Here is an 18,666-nt window from a genome sequence, read left to right on the forward strand (position 1 = left end):
CCCCATCTCTTTGAGAACATGCCATTCACTGGGGGCACCTTCAGGGATGGATCTCATATCCAGTGTACCCTGCTATCTGCCCTGTCCCATTTGGTGGCCAGCAAACTGTGGCATGGATGTTGACCTTTCTTTTTCTTTTCTTTTCTTTTTTCTTTTCTTTTCTTTTCTTTTCTTTTCTTTTCTTTTCTTTTCTTTTCTTTTCTTTCTTTCTTTCTTCCTTCTTTCCTTTCTTTCTTTCTTTGTTGGTTTTGGTTTTGGTTTTGGTTTTGGTTTTGGTTTTTCAAGACAGGATTTCTCTGTAGCTTTGGAGCCTGTCCTTGTAGCTCTTGTAGATCAGGCTGGCCTTGAACTCACAGCGATCCAGCCGCCTCTGCCTCCTGAGTGCTAGGATTAAAGGCATGTGCTGCCACCCAGCTGGATGTTGACCTGTCTAAGAGCTCATTCCATGAATGACAAAGTCATTCTTACTATGAGAATTCTTACTATGAGAATAGTAAGAATACCCTGCAAGCTCCCTTCCTGAGCATACCCCATGTGAAGACCCTGCAGCCAGCATTCTACACATCTGTCACCATAGAATACTGCAGAAGTAAAAGTCAACAGCTCTGGCTGAGAGTTCAGACTGCATGCACGGGTATAAATCATCACAGCCATTCACTCTCCAGTGACCCATCTGACCTGCTGGTGCCACACCATCCTCGATCATCTGTAAATGGGGACATAATCCCACTGCATGGGGGCTCTCCAGGGCTGTCTGGTAGATTTCAGGTATCCACAGAGATTTGGTGCAGGGGATCCCAGGTGCAGGATGATCTGAAGACTCTGACTGCTGCAGACACCCATATCCAAGAGCACGCTCACACATGCACACATGCAACACACAATTAAAGGTAAAATAAAGTCATATAAAATCATAAGGGGCTGGAGAGATGGTTCCGCAGTTAGGAGAGTGGTCTGCTCTTCCAGAAGGGGTGAAATCGGTTACCACAAGTCATGACAAGTGGCTCACAACTGGGACCGCAGGTCCCAGGAGATCTAAAGCCTCTGGCCTCTTTAAGCACTTGCAGGAGAATCTCTGAGTCTGAGGGCAGCCTGGTCTACATAGCAAGTTCCAGACCATCCAAGGCTATATAGTGAGACCATACATAAATACATGAAATTCTTTAAAAAGAGAAAGAAACTGAGACAAGTCCCAGTTGTTGGTCCCCACCAAGAGCTCTGACGTGCACACGAGGGACCCGAGCCTACAGGAGGAGACTTCAACCATTAGTCAGTGCTGAGGTGGAGTTCTAGACACTTCTCTAACAGACAGTCACAGCCTCATCCCTTCTAGAAGTTCCCGGATAATCTTCCGCCCACCTGGGGAGACTCCTGCTCTGTAGTCGGATGAGGATGAGCTGTTAAGGTCCCATGTACCCACGGGGATGGCAGCCTGGCTTGTTAGAAGTCAACACTCAGACCTCACAAAGCCACATGGAAGACCTTTGCCAAGGCTGAAGCACCACACTGGGTGGCAATGATCCCTGGATACTCTCCCAATGAAGAAATAGTTGTCTGCACTGTGGGCCTCCTGAGTGCTCAGCACTTACCTGCATCCATTGCTTCCTTTATCTGCATGATGATCCAACAAAGTACCTTGCAGTGGGCCTATTCTACAGATCAAGAAACTGAGGCTGAGTGGTGAAGACATTTGATTCATACCACACAGCTGGAATCAAAGACTGAGTCTGTCTTAGCTTGTGGCATAGCCTCACCAAGTTACCATTGGATTGTCTAGTCATAAATAATTGTGTGGTAACTGGGCAAATGCTAACATCACTCTACTGGGTACTAATGTATATATCATACCTAAGATAGCTTAAACAAACACAGGCAGGCAGCAGTGGTGCACACCTTTAATCCCAGCACTCAGGAGGCAGACAGATCTCTGTGAGTTCAAGGCCAGCCTGGTCAACAGAGTAAGATCCAGGACAGCCAAGATTCCACAGAGAGACCCTGTCTTGAAATATATATATATATATATATATATATATATATATATATATATATATATATAATCTTAAACAGACAAAATCACAATTACTGTTTCCTTTTAGAAGAGAAGGCTCAGAGAGGTCCAAAAACCTACCCAGGGACACACATCTTGTAGGCAGCATGGCTGGAATTTGAAACCGGTTCCAACTGTAGCATCTGTGGGTGTTTTACTCCATCTGTGGCTTCTGTAAAGAAGTTAGACACCAACGTGATTTCCACTCCTTTAAAAGACTCCACTCCTCCAGCATCTGAGATGCTGAATAAATATTCATGGAGCATCGGAGGCGGAGACTGCTTGTTTCTTTCCTGGCTTCCCAGACCCGAATAATCATACAGAAACTATACTAACTACAACAATTTTCTTCCAATGGCTAAGGCATATTTCTAGCTAGCTCTTACTTCTTGAATTAACCCATTTCTATTAAACTGTGTATGCCCACGAGGCTATGGCCTACCAGTAAGATTCCGGTAGGTCTTTCTCCTTCAGCAGCTACATGATGTCTTCCTGACTCCACCTACTCTCTCAATATCTCTTCCAGCCTGGCTATATTCTGTTCTGTCATAAGTCAAAACAGCTCTATTCATTAAGCACTAACAGCAACACATATACAGAAGGACATCTCGAATCAGAGCATACTGATAAAACAGGAGGCCCTGTTGTGTCTCCAAATGCCCTGGGTCTGTTCATCACGTGAGGCAGTCTTCAGATAGGATAGGCAAAGAAGTGGAAGGCTATTTCCTCTCTGTCACTCTTATTCCAGTGGTGTAGCCGCTGAGGAAGCCAGATGTTTTTGCTTACTCTGCTCTGAAGAACACAGAGAACAGCAAAATTAACTTATAACAGGCTGGGCTTGCTTGCTGCCCAGCGTGGTCTATTAGATGGTTTAGCTGGGCATGGGTAACAAGCTGTGAACATCCTATTGTGGACATGCTCATAGCCACAAATCAAAACCCAGTCTCCGAGAGAGAGCAGAGCAGAAAGGGCAAGTGGCTATAGATGTGAAGTCCAAACACACCCTGCGACACAGGGACTCCTTCCTGGCTGCAGATGTGACGTCCAAATACACCCTGTGACACAGGAACTTCTATCAGAAAGCTATGCAAGGTCACAAATAGGCTCGTCCTGTCCCGTGACCAAACAGGAAGCAGCAATCTGGTGACTGAAGGAGGAAGACTACGGAATGCTGGGCCATAAATCTTCAAGGCACTTTAGTCTTTGACCCATTATCTATTGTTGTAAAAGGTATTGCTGGAACCATCTAGGCAGAAAGCAGCGTGCTGATGTTCCATTTCTGTGGCTGGGAATCCCAAGTATCTACTACATGGGTTTGGCTCTGGTAAGGTCTTTCTTGAGGTTATCAGCTGAGAGTTGGGGCATGAAGTCCATGACTTCTCCCACATGGCTCACTCACCCAGGCTGACTGAGAGATGCAGGAGACCGAGGGAGATGGGCGTAATGACCTGACCTAAGGTCAGCACTGTCGTTCTGCCAGTTCTGTCTGGCTCTCAGACCAGACTCAAGTCAACTTGGAGGGTGTCTTAGCTGGAGTTGTTAACGGGACACCACGGAAGGGTGGCTTGAACACTGAGACCAGACGCCACCAGAGTCAGTTCTTGCTGAGGACGTGCCCCTGCCTTACAGATTTACCTTCCCACTGAATCCTCACACGGAAGAGTCAGAGAGTACTCTGGTCTCTCCATTTTCTGACGGGGACAGTAATCCCATCACAGGGCCTTAACCATCAGGACCCTGCCCAAACTATTTTGCAGAAGTCCCATCTAAGTCCATCACACTGGGTTGGGACTTTAACTTGTGGACTTCTGGGAGGCACAACATTCAGTACATCACAGGAGTGAACATTAGTAGTCATGGCCTATTGAGGCCAGAGCTTTTAAAAGTAGGCTGCCATTCCTGAGACTATAGCCTAGAAAAGGTGACAGGCGGGGTGGGATGTGGCTCAACCTATTCAGCACACATGAAGCCTTGGGTTTGATTCCCAGTACCACAGAAACTAGGCATGGTGGTGAATACCTGCCATGCTAGCACTCAGGAAGTAGAGGCAAGAGGATTAGAACCTCTGGGTCAGCCTTGGCTGCATAGCAAGTTCAAGGCTAGCCTGGGCTACTTGAAACCCTGTTTTGTTCTTTTAAAAAGAATATGATGATGGGATGTCCCGGGCGGCTTGCAGAGTCCGGCAAGGATGGCCGTGAGTGCGGCCGGGGGAGTCAGGCGGGCGGTTACGGCGGATAAAAGGCTCACAAGACATAGTAAATAAACATAAGGGTAAACATTTATTACTTAAAAAGAAATAGAAAAACAGAGAAACAGAGATAGACAAATATAAAGACATAAAGACACAGAGACAGGGAGAAACGTGTGCACACGACAGGAGACAACCACACAAGAGAGAGAGAAAGATGGCGAAGTGGCTGGGTGGGCGTGGTCAGTTCTTAAAGTGGCAGCAGAAGACTAACACCCTGTCTCAAAATCAAAACAAACACACAAAAAAGAAAAAAGAAAGAAAGGAGAGAACAGAAAAAGAACAGAGACGAGATGGCAGGAATTCATACTGTTTTAGGCACTATGATGGCTTTATTTACAATAGGAAGAATTAGGGGGTGTCTTAGGCAGGGTCACTATTGTGCTGCAATGAAAACACCATGACGAAAAGCAAGTTGGCGAGGAAGGGGTTTATGTGGCTCACGCTTCCACATCACTGTTCATCAGGGAAAGAATCCAGGACAGGAACTCAAGCAGGGCAGGAGCCTGGATGCAGGAGCTGGTGCAGAGGCCATGGAGGGTGCTGCTTACTGCCTTGTTCCCCATGGCTTGCTCAGCCTGCTTTCTTATAGAACCCAGGACCACCAGCCCAGGGATGGCTCCACCCACTATGAGCGTGGCCCTTCCCCATCATTACCAAATAAGAAAATGCCCTACAGGCTCCCCTGAAGCCTGATTTTATGGAGGCTGACACTCCCTTTTCTCTAATGACCCTAGCTTGTTCCAAGTTGACTTAAAACTAGTCAGCACAACAGAGGCCACCGTGAATCCATCTTACATCCCTAGATATCAAGAGGAAAAAGAATGATGCTGTCTCTATGCTTTGGGCAATGGTGATTTCCTCAGATGGGTATGTGTTGTATAGTAAGTAGATACTGAGGGTCAGGGAGCCCCAGAGCGGGCCCAAAGGAGAGACTGAGGATGGGGAGCCCCAGGGGAGGCCCCAAAGAGAGAAAACAGTAACTTCTTAGATCGCCTCTGTCTTCCCACACTGTTTTCTCCTCAGTCTCCCACCCCCAAAGTTGGCTTCTGAGTGGCCTCCCATTTCTGAACCAGGCTGTCTTTTCTAACTGGAGGTTCAGCAGCCACCTGCCGGTTTGCCCCTGAGCAGCAGACTGGCCATCTGGTTCCACGGACCGTCTTTAATTCAGCTCTCTAATTCTCTCTGTCACCCAGAGCCATGAGAACCCTGGGCATCCAGGGCTGGGAAAGGCCAGGGGTCCTCCTTGACCCTGGGTTATTGGCAGACGGTCATCGTCTGTTCCCATCCTTCCCCCAGGCCAGTGGGAGACACCAGCCATGTTCTTGACCCCTAACACATTAATTATCCAGGGATTGCAAAGAAAATGAGCCCTTTCTGGAAGAAATCTCCAGCCCCATCTGGTTCTATATTCCCTCAGGCAATCAGGCCTCAGAAAGCTTTTGTGTCTACAAACACAGGTTTCTTCCCGGAAAAAAACTGTTGCAACCTAACCAGTGTCATCACGTGAGAGAGTGAGACGTGACCTAGCAAAGCCCACCCCCAGTCAGTCAGCAAGCTAACTGTGACAGAGACAAAGGGCATGTTTTTCTGCTGTGGTTGTGGCACCCATGGAGGCAGCTGGTGGTTGAGAGCAGCTGTGATGTCAGAACGCATGTCTCTGGCACTGATGTGTCTGGGGAAAGCCGCTTCACCTCTGTGGGTCCATTTCCTGTCTCTGACAAAAACAGGGCCTGCCTCTCATTTAATGAGATAGCATTTAAATTCTAAGCCAAGTGTAGGGCACATTAAAAGTGACTGCTACAATTATGTCACTGTGCTGTCGAAGGGAAGGGGCCAGAAAAACACACCTGCTGTAAATTCGCGAATACCCACAGTTTCCCAAGTCCCTGCTCATTCTCAATAACTTATCCTCACTTGGTAATTTGGGGTGCTTCTTAAAAATTGTGTCATGTTTTGACAAGGAAGCAAAAATTATCAAATGGAAAAAAGCAAGCATATTTAACAAGTGGTGCTGGCATAACTGGATATCAACATGTAGAAGAATGAAAATAGACCCATACTTATTACCATGCAGAAAACTCAAGTCCAAAAGGATCAAAGACCTCAACATAAAGCCAGCCACACTGAACCTTATAGAAGAGAAAGTGGGAAGTACACTTGAATGCATTGGCACAGGGAACCACTTCCTAAATATAACCCCAGCAGCACAGACACTGAGAGAAACAATTAATAAATGGGACCTCCTGAAACTGAAAAGCTTCTATAAAGCAAAGGACACGGTCAACAAGACAAAACGACAACCTACAACATGGGAAAAGATCTTCACTAACCCCACACCAGACAGAGGTCTGATCTCCAAAATATACAAAGAACTTAAGAAATTGGACACCAAAAGAACACATAATCCAATTAAAAAAAAATGGAGTACAGTCCTAAACAGAGAACTCTCAACAGAGGAATCTAAAATGGCTAAAAGACACTTAAGGAAATGTTCAACATCCTTAGTCATCAGAGAAATGCAAATCAAAACAACTCTGAGATTCCATCTTACACCTGTAAGAATGGCCAAAATCAAAAACACTGATGACATCTCATGCTGGAGAGGTTGTGGGGAAAAGGGAACACTTCTGCATTGCTGGTGGGAATGCAAGCTGGTACAGCCCCTTTGGATGTCAGTGTGGTGATTTCTCAGAAAATTAGAAAACAACCTTCCTCAAGACCCAGTAATACCACTTTTGGGTATATATCCAAAGGATGCTCAATCGTGCCACAAGGACATGTGTTCAGCTATGTTCATAGCAGCTTTGTTTGTCATAGCCAGAACCTGGAAACAACCTAAATGCCCCTCGACAGAATAATGGTTAAGGAAAATGTGGTAATTTACACAATGGAGTACTACACAGCAGAAAAAAATAACGACACCATAAATTTTTCAGGAAAATGGATGGAGTTAAAAAAATTATTTTGAGTGAGGTAACCCAGACACAGAAAGACAATTATCACATGTACTCACTCATAGGTGGTTTTTAAACATAAAGCAAAGAAAGCCAGCCTATAAGCCACAATCCCAGAGAACTTAGAAAACAATGAGGACAATAAGAGAGACTTATATACATCTAATCTACATGGGAAGTAGAAAGTATAAAAAGACAAGATCTCCTGAGTAAATTGGGAGCATGAGGACCTTGGGGAAGGGTTGAAGGGGGAGGGGAGAGGCAGGGAGGGGAGCAGAGAAAAATGCAGAGCTCAATAAATATCAATAAAAATGTAAAAAAAATTTAAAACTTGTGTTGTGGCTTGTTTACAGAAAGGAGCCATGTGGAAGACAGTCGGGGCCACCGAAGGGTTCAGCACTCAGGGTAGCTGTCCTGTGTACTGGGAGAAGGCGCTGTGTCCTACCCGTGCACTGCCCTGGGCTCTGACACTTAGCTACTGTCCTGTCCCTTCCCTCTAGTCTCTTCTCTCTGTCCCTGTTCCCTTTCTTCTATTACTTGCCTGAGTGAGCCAGCCTACCATGCCTGCCTCAAAGGCCTACAGCTCTAAGCTTACACCTCTGACTGTGAGTTCAACCAGATCTTCTCCTCCCTTCCTCTTTCCCCCCTCCTTCCACCTCCCTCCTCCCTCCCAGGGATCCTACCTATCAGGGTTTAAAGATGGCTTTGCCTCATCCTGAAATGACACTGAACTCTGTCCCTTGACATGACAGGGCTGTGAGGTGTTAGAATCATGAGAGGTGACTGGCTCATTGAAAGAACGAACGCAATGCTCACAAAGACTCCAGAGCAGTGGTTTAAAATTGCTTGAAAAGACACCATGACCACGACAACTTTTACAAAGAAAATTTTTAATTGAGGTGATGGCTTACAGTTTCAGAAGTTAAGTCCATTATTATCATGACTGGGGAGCATGGCAGCATGGAGGCAGATGAAATGCTTGGTTACATCTTGACCAGAAGGTAGCAGAAAGTCAACTGACAGTCACACTGAGTGATGCATGAGAAAAGAGACTTCAAAGCCCACCCCCACAGTGACACACTTCCTTCAACAAGTGCTGTGGAGCAATGGTCTGATATTGTTTTAATAAAGCACTGATTGGCCAGTAGCCAGGCAGGAAGTAGAGGCAGGGCAACCAGAAGAGGAGAATTCTGGGAAGAGGAGAGACTGAGTATGAAGTCGTCATCCAGACACAGAGGAAGCAAGATGAGAATGCCTCTATGATAAAAGGTACCAAGCCACGTGGCTAACACAGACAAGAATTGTGGGCTAATGTAAGTTATAAGAGTTAATAAGAAGCCTGAGCTACTAGGCCAACCAGTTTATAATTAATATAGACCTCTGTGTGTTTCTTTGGGACTGAAAGGCTGTGGAACTGGGTGGGACACATAAATGGCACCAATGTGGACAACTAGATCCACTTAAAACCTGAAAGAGTTTGGGAAGTAATTCTAGACACAAAAGAACAGAGTTAAGCACAGCTTCTTGGTAGCACCATTTTTCTCGGGTGGGCTCTGTTTACTAGAGGCAAGTGCATCTCATTTAAGAGAGGCTTCCTGACTCAGCTTTAGCTGCAAAACCCTTGCAACTCTTTTAAGAGACCCCACCACAAAACACTTAAATGGTGTTTATGAATAGCCAACAATATGCTTCTTGGTGGTAGTAGAGACCTTGAAACTCCATAGAGTTCTAACAATAAACATGGCTCTGGCCAGTACCTACACCATGAAGATAGACTCTCAGAAAGTTAAGGAATGGGATGGATCCAGCCATCAAAGTCATTGCTTTAATTCTAGCCATATGGCTTAGTAAATTAAAGATTCAAGTGGTCAGAAAAAGAGAGCGATATGGTAAAGATAGACTCAAATAAAAAAAAAACTCTACATGGTTTATAATGTGTTTAAAAATATATGTAAGCTTAAGAGAGAAAAAAAAGGATAAAGTCCTTTAAAAAAAAATAAAAAAAGAAGTTGGGTCTAGAGACACACCTTTAATCCCAGAACTTGGGAGGAAGAGGCAGACAGATCTCTGTGAATTCAAAGACAGTCTGGTCTAAAGAGTGAGTTCCAGGGCAGCCAAAAATACACAGAGAATCCTTTCTCAAAAAACCAAAAATTAAAAATAAAAATAAAAGAAATAGAAATTAAAATAAAGCTACATAAAGATGGAAAATACACAGAGAGCCTGGATACTGTATGTTATTGTGTTGTCTTGGAATTGTTTGAATACTGAGTGAAAAAGGAGCAACAGCTGCTAAAGGACACTTGATTACAAATGCTGCTGTATTAATCCAACATATGTATTTTTAAAGTGCCTGGACTTCAAAATTTAAGTCAAAAGATATGTTACTTTGGAAAAGAGGTTCTGCTTTTGTTTCCACAGGAAATGAGAGGCTTTGGATTCATTCTGGGTTAAGAAAACTCAGGTTTGATCAAGGAAGACCCCCTGAGAAATCTCCAATAGGAGCAGATGGCCCAGATGTCTGAGTTCTATGAACTCAGTTCCAAAACAGTTTCAAGACTGCTGGCTGAGATAATCAAGCCTCACAGACTACTCCAGTCAGGACTTGATCATAATTCTAAATCTTCTTTAGATCCCTATAAGATTATCAGCGCCCCCTGTCATCAGGAAGTAGCCTGGAAAACTACGCCCACATTCCAAAAAAAATGGACTATGGATATTTTCCTTTGTTTAGAGTGTTGGTTACAAGTTGTTACGGATAATGACCTGGAAAAAAAGCTGAACAAAGACATTACGTTCAGAGTTCTGGTTTTGGAAAAAAAAGGGGGGGGATTGCTGTGGGACAATGGTCTTATATTGCTTTAATAAAGCACTGATTGGCCAGTATCCAGGCAGCAAGGAAGCAGAGGTATGGAAACCAGAACAGGAGAATTCTGGAAAGAGGAGAGGCTGAGTATGAAGTTGTCATCCAGATACAGAGCAAGAAAGATGAGAATGCCTCGTTGATAAAAGGTACCAAGCCACGTGGCTAACAACAGACAAGAATTATGGGCTAATTTAAGTTACAGGAGTTAATAAAAAGCCTGAGCTAACAGGTTTCTTTGGGACTGAAAGGCTGCAGTATCAGGCAGGACAGACATCCGAGTCAACATGACTTCTCCAGTTTGCCTCTGGAAGTGAGCTCACAGCCACCTCTTGTCTCCATCTTGCCATCTCCCTCACACACAGGTGATCAGTTGTCCACTCAGTGGTCTTTTGTTGGACACTGACTGAGGGCCAGGCCCCAGCCAACAGCAATCTTACTGGGTCACTGGAGCCCATCTGCACTGGCTTCCTTCTCTCTCTAAAACACTTTCCGACCAAACCTTGAGTGCCATCTCTAGCACAGTCTGACATTTCCTGTGTTGGTGCCAGTGTCCCGTGTGTTTGCTGTCCTCTACATGCATGACTGAGGAACTGGAGATTACATTTTCTGAAGTTTGGACACACGGACCTGGGGGAAGATGCTGACCCCACAGAGTTGTGAGCCCCTCCCAGCACCCAATCCTGGTCCCTGCCTGTTCCACTGGTTTGCTTAGAGTCTGTGGAAACCAGAACACCAGCTTCCTCCTCCACCCAGAACATTCTTCCCCACACAACCCCCACGTTTTTATCTCACTATTTGATTCCCAAACCAGGGTTCCCTTCTGGCTTCTGTGAGTGGAACTTAGATGTGTTTGGAAAGTTTGTGTCATTTTAAGGGGCTGCACCGGTGCCAGACTATCCTTATTGGCTGTCCGTCCACCACAGAGGTTCTGTAGAGATTCCTCATGGTAATATAGAAAGGGGCTTTACGGGAAGAGGAATGGTGGCCAGCAAGAAGGGCGGGGCATGTGCCCATTTCCTTTAGGAATCAGTCATTGCAAGGAAGGCTAGGGAAATGGTGAATAGCCTTTGATGAGAGAGCAGGTGCTGTTAGGAGCAGAGAGGCAGCTGATCAGGGGCATGCCCCATGTCCCCAGTTCTCATCCACTCAGATCCTCTGTGAATACAATGTAGCACCATCACCTGGCAGGAGGACTCTTGCAAGCCTAACTAGACATGGTGCCCACTCTTTAATCTCCCCTCCCCACGGGAGGCAGAAGCAGGAGGATCTCTTCCAGTTTCATGTCAGCCTGGGCTACAGAGTGGATCCTTGTCTCAAAACACAAACTAAAAGAGAACCAGACACTGTGGCAGCAGAAGGAGCTGTGGCTCTATGGTAGAGGAAGGTCTGTGTGGACCAGGTGAGTCTAGACTTCCTGACCAAGAAAGATCAGCTCCCGCGTTCATTCATTAGTGTGTCCTGCATTTTGTCACTCCAACAAGTACTTCTTTTTTTTTTAAATTTATTCATTTATTTGTATCTTATGTCTGAGCGCTCTGCATGTACACTTGCATACCAGAAGAGGGCGTCAGAGGGAGGACGGGGTGAATTCAGCCTACACTTCCACATCACAGTTCCTCACTGATAGAAGTCAGGGCAGGAACTCAAACAGGACAGGAACCTGGAGGCAGGAGCCAATGCAGAGGCCACAGAGGGGTGCTGCTTACTGGTTTACTCAACCTGCTTGCTTTCTTCTTTCCTTCCTTCCTTTCTTCTTTCCTTCCTTCCTTCCTTCCTCTTTCTCTCTCTCTTTTTCTTTCTTTCTCTCTCTTTCTTTCTTTCTTTTTCTATCTTTTTTTTGTGGGGGTTTCTTTGAAACAGTTTTCTTTGGTAACAACCCTGGATGTCTTAGAATATAGCCCAGGCTGGCCTTGAACTCACAGAGATCCACCTGCCTCTGCCTCCCTAGTGCTAGGATTAAAGGCATGAGCCACCACTATCCAGCCTGAGTCTGCTTTCTTATGGGACTCAGAACTACCAGCCCAGGGATGGCACCATCCACAATGGGCTGGGCCCTCCCCATCAATCACTAACTAAGAAAATGCCCTATAGTTGGATCTTATGGAGGTATTTTTCTCAATGGCGGTTCCATCTTTTTTCCTTCTGTGTTAAGTTGACATGAAACTAGCCAGTGCACACTTCACAGGTATAGAGGATACACAGAGTAGGCATGAGATCCTCTAGCCCAGAGAGACACAGAGCCCAACAGATGGCATGGATTTGGTAAACAGAGGGTAGCTACCACCCCAACTCACTTATGGCTTCTCAGGTGAGGTTCGGGATGGTGTGTGGCTTGAGGGTGCTATGAAGGACTTCTGGTACCTAGGAAAACAACAAAGGGATGGAGTAGGGGCATTCTGGACCGTACGTAGCTCAGTGGTCCAGGCCTGTAATCCCAACCTACTGGGGAAGCTAAGGCTAGCTTCAAGGCTAGCTGGAAAAATTAGTAAGACCATGTCTTTGTGGTCTAGCCTGTGGGAAGCCCTAGGTTCAATCCACAGTACTGTCTCCTCCCCACCTCCAAATAAAACTCACTTGGCATATTTATGTAGCCATAGTCAGTTATATTGACCGTTAGTACCTCAGTTTCTCTCTTAGAAAGTATATCACTAGTACTTGTGACTCCAGCTCATCACAAGGGATCAAGTCACTTAGCCAATCACCTAGTTTGACAGATTTGTGTAGAGCCCTCCATGCTGCAGACATCCCGTTTACTCTGCAGGTGTGTAAAGTTGATCCATGGATCGTGGTCCTCCTGGCTCACGCTCACTCCTCCTCTACGCCCTGTGTTGACTGTTGCCAAGCCTGTATTTTAAGGGCTATTCAGGAAAAACATCAGCAGCTATTATGACAATGAGGGCAGTGAATTCTATCTGGGGAGAAGGATGGGGCTAGGAAAAGTCTGTGGGCCTGGCTGGGAGTTAGACTAGGAGGAAGTCGGGAAGGCTGGGTACTCAGAATCTCCTCTCAGGGTTTCCAAGAAGAAAACAGAAAATTAGGACTGGGCGTGGTGGCATCTGTATGCCAACACTAGGAAGGCTGAGGCAGGATAATTACTACAGGCTTGGAGCCAGTCTGCATTTCAATGGGGTGAGGCTTTGTACCAAACAACAACAAAAGCAAAACAATCAGAAAAGGCATCCAGGGGTCTGGAGAGATGGCTCAATTGTTCAGATACAAGCTGCTCTTCCAGGGACCCTGAGTGTGGTGCCCAGCACTCACATGGAGGCTCATGACTGTCTAACTCCAGCTCCAGGGGATCTGATGCTTAAGGCATCTAGGAACACACAGACATACACACAGGACTCATTAATAATAATAATAATAATAATAATAATAATAATAATAATAATAATAATAATAGCAGTAAACAAAAACAAAGGTGGCCAGGCACGGTGGCACAGGACCTGCAACTCCAGCACTGGGGAGGTGGAGGCAGGAGGATCGGTTCAAGGTCATCCTTAATAACATAGCAAGATCTAGGCCAGCTTAGTTACAGGAGACCTCTCAAAACACAAAACCAAACCAAACCCGAAGGAAGCATTAAAGAAAAACAGCAAGCAAGCAAACAGAAAAATCCCAAAGCAAAACCAAAAATAGAGAACTGAGAATTCTTTAGGAAGCTTGCCCTGGCTAGATATTCAGCTAGTCTTGCCTCCCAGATAAGAGTGTGCACATGTGTGTGTGTGTGTGTGTGTGTGTGTGTGTGTGTGTGTTAAACTGCACATGTGTATGGAAGATTGGGGAAATTTTCCTAATCCTTGCCCAGATGCAGGCCTTGCTCAGTCTGGTGCCCAGCCCACCCAAGCCCTTACTCGGGCCAGAGCTGCGCTGCCAGGCGCCACCCCAGCCTTGTGTTGTGGCAGATGTTTTCAGATACACCATGGCAACCGCAGAACAGGATGTGCCTCTGCCTCTAGACTGCAGCAGGGACAAGCCCACACTCTCAGACTGCCCTGTTCCTCTCCCCAAGGGAAAAACTGCCCAGGCCCTGGTGTTGGTTCTAGAGATCCTATACTATGGATGGGGTCCACCGGGGAGGATGTGTGCACACCCCCGCTAAAGGTTGTTTCTCCAGTGATCCTGCATTTGTGCCTCTTTGCCCTTAAAGAGCTACCAATGAGGCAGGAGGCAGGAAGCAGAGGTTCTGGTCAGTGAACGGGCCACCCATTTTCTTTGTGGACATTACTGTCCTTGAAGGATGACTTATGTCACAACCTGGACCAACTTTATACAATACACAAGACCATAGTTCCAGAGGGTTTACTGTGTGCTCATTACACATATATTTTGTTTTGTTTTATTTAGTTTGAGACAGGTTTTCTCTGTGTAGCCCAGGCTGTCCCCGGACTCACAGAGATCTCCCTGCCTCCCTAGTGCTAGGATTAAAGGAATGAGCCACTATACAAGGCTAGTGATACATTTTGTTTAAAATAGAATCTCCTTATGTGGCCCAGGCTGTTTTCAAACTCCTGCCTCAGCCCTCCCCATCACTGGATTACAGCAATGTGCCACTGTTCTTGACTTATCTAGTAATTTTTTGGAACTCCACGATGAGGTTATTTCTATTTTCCCTTTTTTGTTGTTGTTTGATTGCTTTTGTTTTGTTTTTGAGACAGGGTCTTATGCAGCTCAGGCTGGCCTGAAATTCCCTTGAACCTTTGCAGATTTGAGTACCTATGGAACAACTGTGTGCCTTCCCTCCTCCTCCTGTTAGTGCCTATGACAGCAGCCATGCAGCAGGAAGCATGTGCCCGTGGAGATGTTTTACTTGTATCAGCAGTAGTGTCAGTAAACACGGCTGGTCCCACTGGCAGCACTGTCTTCCCCGCATTTATGCACACAGCTGCTCTGCTTTTGAAACAGGGTCTTAGTATGTAGACCAGGCTAGCTTTGAATTTGGGATCTTCCTGTCAGTCTCCCCAGTGCCAGGTTGCATGTGTATGCGCCTATGCTGATCTCTGGTCCTACTTTGATATCCACTATCAAGAAGCCTAGGAAGTCTGGCTCTGATTCTCTCTTCTTCTGTTTTTGAAACAGCGTCTATATGGTCTTATCTTGGCCTGGAACTCACTGTATAGCCCTGGCTGGCCACAAACTCAGACATCCACTTGCTTCTGTCTCCTGAGTACTGGTGTCCACCACCAGAGTCTCATGTAGCCCAGGCTAGCCTGGAGCTATGGTTCCTGGTCTCCCAAACCGGAGTAAAAGGTGTGCGCCACCACTTCTGGGTCATCAGGTCTCTCCTGCCCTGAAGTCCCAGTCGTCAGGCCCTGTCACCTGACCGTGAATCTCCTCATCACGCTCAATAGCTCTCAGGACTGAACTGGCCACTGGCTGGCCGTCATCTCCAAGAAGGTGGGAGTGGAGCGAGGGGCTTCTTGGCCTTCGGGACAAGGTAAGAATGCTCTGGAAACATGACCTCTTGTAACTCAGGCTAGCCTTGAGCTCACTCTGTAGCCAATGGTGACCTTGAATTTCTGATCCTCTGCCTCCACCTCCTCAGTACTAGGGTTACAAATATGAAACACCACATACAAGTTATTGTCTTTTTTCTTTCCTTTCTCTTTTCTTCTTTTTCTTTCTGGTGTTAAGGATTGAAATTCAGCCTTGCACATTCTAGGAAAGTAGACTCCCCTGAGCCACATCCCAACATTTCAGTGTTAGTAAGATGTGGGTACGCCCTCCTCTGGTTTGGGAGCTAATAAATGAAACATTTTATTTGCTGGAACAGTTTACCAAAAAATGAATTTCAGGCTGAAGCTGGGCTCTTACATGTTTGAAGGTGACTAGTATGTGGAAGTCACCTTGTGGAGCCCAGCAGTATGGAGCATGAAATGGTACCGATTTCTACAGGGCTGAAGGTCCACCTTCCTGCTCACCTGAAGGGACATCGGGGGCTGCAGAGTGAAGACCACTTGGCTGTTTTTCCAGCAGACCTGAGTTCTATCTAGTCCCAGCATGTGCACAGTGGTTCACAACCATCTGTAACTCTAGTTCCAGCAGATCCGACACCCGCTTCTGGCCTCCTTGGGCACCAAGCACAGACACGCATGCACACTCATGTGTATGGGCAGAACACTCAAAACAGAAAAACACAGCATCTTTAGACTGGTGTGAACCCTTCTGAAATCCCAAGCCCTCTGGAGAGTCCGCCAATCTCTTGCCACAAAAGGGCATCCTTCGGCTTAAGTAAACACCGGTGTCTCCCTAGCAAAACCACTCACACTGAAGGTGTGATCTGGGATTAAACACAACCCTGGCAAGGTTACTCTGAGGATAAAAGCAAGGTAAAGGCAGCTAGCTGAGGGCCATGCTCCGAGGGCCTGCAGCTCACAGGTATCTGGGGTCTGAAGAACACCCACGCTGTTGGGTGTGTGTGGGAGGGTGTTGTCTCAAAGTATGTATAAAATGTGGTTGTAACTAGCAAAATGTAAGCCTACATCACATTCTTATTTCAGCGGTTTCTAGATATGGCTATCAGAATTCCTGGAGTGTTATGGTAAACATACACATTGCTGGGACCTGCCCCTAGACCAGTGAGTGGTTCTCATCCTTCCAAACGCTGCGACCCTTTATGGTGTGGTGACCCCAACCACGGAGTTATTTTCGTTGCTACTTTAATTGTAATTTAGCTACTGTTATTAATTGTAATGTAAATATCTGATATGCAGGATATATGATAAGTGACCCTGTGAAAGGGTCATTTAGACCCCCAAAGGGGTCAGTCAAGACCCACGGACTGAGAACACTGCCCTAGACTGACTTGTGGGCGGAGCCCAGAGAGGTGTGGGCCCCACTTGCTCCTCTTGAGTTTCAGGGAAGCACTTGGACCACAGATCCGTTTAAAAGACCTCTGAGCAGGAACTGAGGATGGCTTAGCAGTTAAGAGCACTTGCTGTTCTTGCAGAAAACTGGGGTTAGTTAGACTCCAGCACCCACAAGTGGCTCATTAATTTCAGTACCAGGAGATACAATGTCCTCTTCTGATCTCCTTAAACACCAGGCATGAGTGTGGTGCACAAACACCCACACACATAAGATAAAATTTAAAAATCTAACACAAACCAACCAAACACATTTTACAGTGGGCAGTGTTCTACAACTTGACTTAGATTTGTACCTCTGGCCTCTCCCTCTACCTTCTTTCCACCCAGGGGATGAAATTTAGGGCCCTGTACATGTGAAAGTCAGCACTCTGCCACTGAGTTCCATGCCTGGCCATAACTTTACCTTTTGGAGAAGACTTTCACATTGTAGCTCAGGGTGGCGTGAATCTCAGAATGCTCCCCCTTCCTCAGTCTCCCCAGTGCTGGTCACACAAGGACTCACGAAGCCCAAGCTGGCTTCAAACTTGCTAAGTAGCCAAGGATAACATTCAACTTCTGGTCCTGGGGTTATTTATAGGCAAGTACCACCATGCTGGACTAATCTTTTAATTTCACATTAGATTATTCCCAGGCAATTTTGACTCACGTGAGTTTATCTGGCGCGGTTAATCTGGCTGTTTCACTGTGTGAGTTAACACACTTACACTCCGGTTTACTCTTCAGTCTCTTGGGCTGTGTCAGCAAATTGAGATGAACTGGAACGTACTTCAGCATCTGGGCAGAGTGGACTTACTGTCCCGTCCATGTACCTGACAAATTCTCTATGACTGGCTCACCTAGCCATTGGGTTGGGAGAGCAGGACCAAAAGTCTCCCTCACCAGTAGTGTTGCAGTCAATATGGGGAACAGGAGTCCCCTTGGCTCTTCCCCACTGCAGAGCTAGGACAGGCAACTTTAAGACATGGCAACCTGATTTCCTTGGTCTCCAGGTGCTGTGTTTGGGACCTTAAACGTGTCCCAAAGGCCAATGCAGTTACGGGTGTCACAGCTGATGGAATTAACTTGAGGTGAGGTCTAGAAAAACACTGGATCACTGAGGTTGTGTCCTTCAGCTGGATGCTGGGGACCACTCTGGTCCCTTCCTGCACCTCTTCTGAGTTCCAGTAAGCAGTTTTCCTTTCTGATATATTGCCTTGCCATGGGTCCCCAAAGCAAGGGACCTGCATAACCCAGGAAAGAAACCTTTGCAACCATGAACTAAGGACTTTTTTTTTTAACCCCCTCAAGATGCTTTATAAAAATTTGGTTTGGCGGGGCTGGAGAGATGGCTCAGTGGTTAAGAGCACAGGCTGCTCTTCCAGAGGTCCTGAGTTCAATTCCCAGCAACCACATGGTGGCTCACAACCACCTGAAATAAGATCTGGTGCCCTCTTCTGGCGCACGGGCATACATGGAGGCAGGATGTTGTATACATAATAAAAATAAATAAATAAATCTTTAAAAAAAATTTGGTTTGGCCAGGTGGTGGTGACACACTTGTTTTTTTGTTTGTTTATTTTTGTTTTGTTTTTCGAGACAGAGTTTCTCTGTAGCTTTGGAGCCTGTCCTGGACTTGCTCTGTAGACCAGGCTGGGCTTGAACTCACGGAGACCCACCTGTCTGTGCCTCCCGAGTGCTGA

Source organism: Myodes glareolus, chromosome 2 (assembly GCF_982192425.1).
Source record: "Myodes glareolus chromosome 2, mMyoGla1.1, whole genome shotgun sequence".
In the NCBI taxonomy this organism is placed as follows: domain Eukaryota; kingdom Metazoa; phylum Chordata; class Mammalia; order Rodentia; family Cricetidae; genus Myodes; species Myodes glareolus.